Below are 5,992 nucleotides of genomic sequence, written 5' to 3' on the forward strand. Positions count from 1 at the left end.
CGGGAGAACAAGAAAAAAATTTTTTCCTGTTCCCCCCCTCCTATGGTCCGGTGCGTCCTATGGTCCGGTGCGTCCAATGGAGCGAAAAATACGGTAAATGCCCTATTGGATCAGTTAAGCCAGAAGACGGATTTGATGACTAATGCGGCCAGAATTTTTGAACAGGCAGCAGGAAACTACATGGAGCCTACCCAGGAACTAAAACAGGAGTGTGCTATGACAGCACAGATGAGAGAAGAGGATGCTGTTGAATCCTGGGTGCCAGAAATGGAAGGAGTTGCGGCCCTGCAGGAACATGAGCCTTTGGATTTGATAAATGAATTTGGAAAAAACCAGATTTGGAAAGATAAAGTTTGGTTTGGTTTGGAAATGGGGGGTTGGATTGACCCTCCCATGCAGGGATGTTTGGACTTTCTGAGTCTGGTAATGGGCCGTCAGATGTTTGGAGCTGTGGGGGCTCTTAATTTTGGAGGGAATCTGAAACAGGTGTTTAAATATCACATTGAGTTTAGTCTGGACTATGGAAATGGGGCTGATCTGCTGAAAAGGGTCAAAAACATTACTAAGCTGGAGTTCCCACGAGTGAAAGGAAAATATGAAGAAGAGTCGCGGAAGGGACATGGAAGAGACTTGAGGGCCTCGGATATAAGGACACCAGGTTAATGCGCTAGATTAATGGGACAAAAAGGACTGACAAAATCCGGAACCAGGAGGAAGGGACGCTGGATGAAGATTGGATTGTTTTACTTTTTTTTTTTCTTTTATCATTAGGACTGTATTTAAAAAATTGATGAATGTTAGAAAAATGTTGAAATGGAACTACTTGGTTCTAGTAAAAATGTTTAAAGAATTAGGTTAATGATATGGTTATGAGAAGTTGGTAAAAATAAGATTTAAGTTTTAAGTTTTAAGGTTTGCTATAAGACAAGATGAAAATAGATTAAAGTAATGTAAGGACAAAATATTATGAACTATAGAAAGGATTTACTGTGATAAATATTAACCAGGATACAAGAAAGGGGAGGAGGAGGAGGTCAAAGAAAGAAGGTAATGAAAGTTGAAAATTTGAGAATGATGGATGTATTTTTTCTTTCTATTTTTCTGTTTTGTCTTTTTTTGTTTTTTTCTTTTTTTATACTTTTAAAAAATCTTTAATAAATATTATTTATAAAAAAAAAATCAGATGGAGCTGGACACACCATTCCTGAAGGATGCAATAATCTTGCAATTGTGGTGGACCAACTACATGCCAACAGGATGTCAGACTGTATGGGCCTTGGCCTGACCCAGCAAGGCTCTTCAAATGCGCTTATGTTCCCCTGACTTTGGGGACGCCTTGCAGGAGTCTCACCCGTCTCATGGCTATTCTTCTAGTGTGGACCAGTTTGACAAGCTCTCCCCAGAAAGCAGGTGCACCATCCAGAACATGTTGGCGCTGTACCTGAAGAAGAAAGCGAACACAGACCAGGAGGCAGGGACTTCTAGGGGAAGCGAGGCCTTCATGCGGGAAGCCTTGACTCCTCACGTGCTCCCCGGGATCAGCTTCGACCCCACCACCCAGTCTTCTGCTGGTGTCACTCATCCACCTGGCCCAGAACAGGAGGCTCCTTCCCAACATGCAGAATGCCTTGCACGTGATCGATGGGCCTGTGCTCACTGTGACATAGGCAGGGCCGGATTTATGTATAGGCTAAGTAGGCAGAAGCCTAGGGCCTCTAGATCTAGGGGGCCTCGCCAGCCTGCCCGCTCCCCAGCGCCGCAGACAGTCTTCCCTCTCCCCAAATTGCAAACCCAAGACTTCGGCAGGGCATTTCTCCCCTATTTCAATGACATTTTGCTTCAAAAGGAAAGGTGGACTTGGAGAAGGCAAGCAAAATGCGAGGGAGATAGTGAAAGATACAGGAAATTGAATGCAGATTTCCAAAAAATAGCAAGGAGAGACAAGAGGGCCATCTTAAACGAGCAATGCAAAGAAATAGAGGAAAACAACAGAATGGGAAGAACCAGAGATCTGTTCAAGAAAACTGGAGCTATGAAAGGAACATTTCATACAAAGAGTACCATAAAAAAGGACAAAGGTGGAAAGGACCTAACAGAAGCAGAAGATGTCAAGAAGAGGTGGCAAATATACACAGAGGAATTATACCAGAAAGATATGGATGTCTCATACACCCCAGGTAGTGTGGTTGCTGACCTTGAGCCTGACATCCTGGAGAGCAAAGTCAAATGGGCCTTAGAAAGCACTGCTAATAACAAGGCCAGTGGAAGTGATGATATTCCAGCTGAACTATTAAATTTTGTTAAAGATGATGCTGTTAAGGTGCTACACGCAATATGCCAGCAAGTTTGGAAAACTCAGCAGTGGCCAGAGGATTGGAGAAGACCAGTCTACCTCCTTTACAGGAAAAGGCCTTGAGGGGAGGACCTGTTGCCTCCACAATCCTTCCTAAACGTGGATAAGCTGAGAGGCAATTGTCCGGCAAATGTGGTGCTGTAGGGAGGCAGGAACATTTTCCTGCAGTTAAGTATTTTCTAAGTTCCTTTCCCGAAACTTCCCCAAACGGTTCTGAAGCCTCTCTAACCTCAGAAGTCTTTTCGTCTCTCGGGAATTCTGGGATTCGAGGATAACTTCATGGAGAAGGAAAGAAACCTGCAGAATCAGCAAATGAGGGCCCGCCGGGAGCCTCCACCCCCACCGCTGCCACCAAGCAGGCTGTAAGTTGCCTTAGAGGTGTACTGTGTCCTACCGCCTCCTTGCTCTTAAGGACTACTTGAGTTCTGTTCTCATCTCCCTGAGGCGTATCCGTGACAAGGAGAGCATGAGCAAGAAGCAACCCCAATGACCCACACTATGCGCCAGCTCTTTGTGCCTTCCACACATACGCAGTCCGGACAGAGAGAGGGACTCATCAAGCACGTCCTCGCCAAGAGAGAGAAGGAATATGTCAACACCCAGAATTTCAGGTCAGATCATGCAAAAGTGCAAAGACCATGCAAAGATCAGTGGAACCTGTATCAGAGTTGGGGCTGGAGAAAGCGACATCTACATGACAGCTTTATTGTTGGGTGCCAGGCAAAGTCTGTCCTGTTCACTCAGGCCACATGGGTGGGTAATGGAAAGTATTAGTTGTGGTGGGCAATTTTCCTTGGTGCCACATACTGAACCGTGGCTTCATATTATGAGCAGGACGGCAGCCTCTCCTCTAGGTTTGCACACCTCTCCCCCACCCCAAGCCTATTGGGAAGCTTCCACTTGGATTTTAAATTAACCACAGTTTGGTGTGTCCAGATCCTATGGTGGTTCATTTTACCAGCTTTGTAAACCCACGATTGGAAGTTGGCTTGTTTCAATGAGCCATGGTTCAAATGAAGCGGATTGTGCAGCTTCAGACATTGTGACAAGATGCAGTTAATCCAAAACTGAAGCAAAACCTTTGGAACTCCTCCTAAAAGCTGTGCTGGAGGACAGGGAGGTGTGACCCCCCCCAACACTTGGTGTGGGTCATCCTTATAGTGCTAAGCTTACTACTTCAAACAAAGTTTTTGCTTTGGTTATTTCCTCGTACCGTTAGTAGTACCCAGTGGTCATTTTTTCCCCCATGTCTGCTTTTATGATATGTTTATCAGTATGTGGTTAGCAGCTTCAGATCCTACTGTTTTACAGAGGCTGTTTAGCTTGCTCTTTTTACCACTTTACTAGACAGGCTGTATTTCTGTGCTGTTTTCAGAGTGGGGAATGCCCATTCCTTCATGGCCAGCATGGAAACACAGAAGGCTAGCCATTTAGGAGGTTTGCAAAGAGGACAAGGGTGTTACGGGGTAATCTTCTAGCAAACAAGCTTGGCACAGCAGATCTGAGAGGTGGTTTTCTGCTCCCGGAAAGCCAGCCTGGAAACCAAGTTGCCAGGTGAAGGAAGAAGGGAGAGATCAACCAACTCACTTGCCTTCAAAGAATTTCTGGTTGCCTGTGGCTACTGGGATAGTGCTTAAATATCAGGCTGGCTGACACATCTTAAAAAATACAAGGAAAAAGCTTTTTTTCTTTCATTAGCAAAGCTCCTTTGGGGCCCAGAATAGCTAAGCTGAGGAAGAAGTGGCTGGTATTGTTGGAATCTCAAGCCATATCAATCAGAGGAACTTGTTTGTTCTTGGTCCTGATCTTGCCTGCCCTTGCACACTCCTGTTGTCTTTGCATATTTAACCAGCACGTCTGTTCCGATTGGAGTCCTATTCCTGCAGTTCCACATCCTTCTCTTTGGCACTTGGGCATTCGGTTCCAGGAGCTGGACCTGAGCACAGAGGCTTTCTTCTACTTGGACTCGACAAAGGAGCAAGAGTGGCTGACAGCTGTGGAAAAGGCTTTGCGTTCCAAATCCAAGTACAAGAAAGTAAGTCCAACCCCACCCATTTCTTCAGCAGCCAGACAGCTGTCAGGAGCTGGAGTGAGGAGGAGGAGGAGGAGGTCAGCAAGAAAAAACACCTGGTGTCAGTGGTGTTTTATTCAAAAGAAGCCAACATTCTTTATTCAAAGAAACCCAAACCGTGCAGGCCTCGTGATCACAGAAACCTTTCCCAACAGGTCTTGCCCCAGTGAGGTAGTTGTGAAGGCTGAAGGTTGCTACCCTCCCACCACTCTCTGAAGTCTCCTCCTCCCCCTGGTCCTTCCCAAGCAACCTGAGACTCTGACACCTTGCCTGTCTTTGCTCCCTCCTCTTAATTTCTCTGTGTTCTGGGAGACCAGCAGGGAGGGGAGCTGATCACAGCAGGATGGGGAGACCCCCTGGCTTCTTCAGCAGCCTGCCTGATCTCTGCCTCTTGACCCCCGCCTCCAGCCTCCACTTCTGCCTCGGATTCTGGACTGCTGTTTGCCACAGAATCTTCCTGCCCTCCTGCCTCTTCAGTTTCCAACACCTCCTCTTGCTCACAGTCTGCTCCCTCTTCTCCCTCGGACGACTCAGCGTCGTCGTCCCCCCACCAGTTCCCTGGCTCTGAGCCTTCTTCCCTTGGGGGATCCCCAATTGGTGCCACCTGCCACTCCTATCTGCATCCAGCCGGCCCAGGACAGCAAGCAATGAACAGAGCTGGTAGACATCCCAGTACCTTGCATCTTCTAGGTGCAGCTGGTGCTCATCTTTGTCAGGAAGGACCAGCTCAGCCGCATCAAGGAAGTGATGAGGGAGACAGTGGGCACAGGCATCATGGGGAAGATGGGGAGTAGACCCTGACAGCGGAATTCCCCACGTCAATCTTTCTGTCTGTCTATCTGTTTTTCTAATCTCTGCCAACCAGTTTCCCCCTCTTTCCTGCTTGCTCACTAACAACCACCTTTGCTCCGCCCCTGCAGGGTAACAAGGGGTGTGTGGCCGTGAGGCTTGTCTGCAACAATACCAGCTTCTGCATGGTCAATTCCCACCCTGCTGCCCACGTGGAAGACTTTGGGTGCCGAAACGAGGATTACAAGGATATCTGTGTCCAGATGAGCTTCCTACCCCTGACCAGGGTCTGCCGCAGCTGACAATCATGAAACACGAGTGCGTTTTGAGGGCTTGGAGGGAGAGAGCCTTGGCTGATGTGACTTGTTTGGGGGTCAAAGACGTCCGGGGGTCCGGCAGATCTCAGCTCCTCCCAGCGAACTCCAGCTAAGCGGTGGAGCGGTGGAGACGCCTCCCCCTGGTCCTGATCCTGATCATCGACCAGATCATCATTACTTGGCTCTCCCTCCTGCTCAGATTCGGATTCAGACAGACAATCTGAGACAGTGTCATGACTGACTTTGCGCCTTGAACTATTTCCCTGCTGCTCTTTGAACTCAGCATGCTTGCTGACCAGAAGCTTGGTCTGATCACCTTCTGGGTATGCAAATCTCCACCCCTTGGTCGCGGGTTCATACCCACAGAAGATCATTTCCTGGTACTTTGGACCACCCTCTTGCTGCAACCACTTTGGTACAGGCACCATGGCCCTGCAACCAAACGAACGGAAGAAATGCACC

General features: G+C 47.9%; 1 pseudogene across 1 annotated transcript; it reads left to right on the forward strand.

The window, feature by feature from the left end:
• The first annotated feature begins 2,991 nt into the window (after nt 1-2,991).
• On the forward strand, nt 2,992-5,643 carry LOC310753759 (inositol polyphosphate 5-phosphatase OCRL-like; annotated as a pseudogene). Its single transcript has 4 exons — nt 2,992-3,012; nt 4,281-4,388; nt 5,115-5,210; nt 5,345-5,643. The product of its transcript is annotated as an inositol polyphosphate 5-phosphatase OCRL-like (transcript).
• The last annotated feature ends 349 nt before the right edge of the window (nt 5,644-5,992 follow it).

This window comes from Podarcis filfolensis (assembly GCF_964270895.1).
Source record: "Podarcis filfolensis genome assembly, chromosome: W".
NCBI lineage: Eukaryota > Metazoa > Chordata > Lepidosauria > Squamata > Lacertidae > Podarcis > Podarcis filfolensis.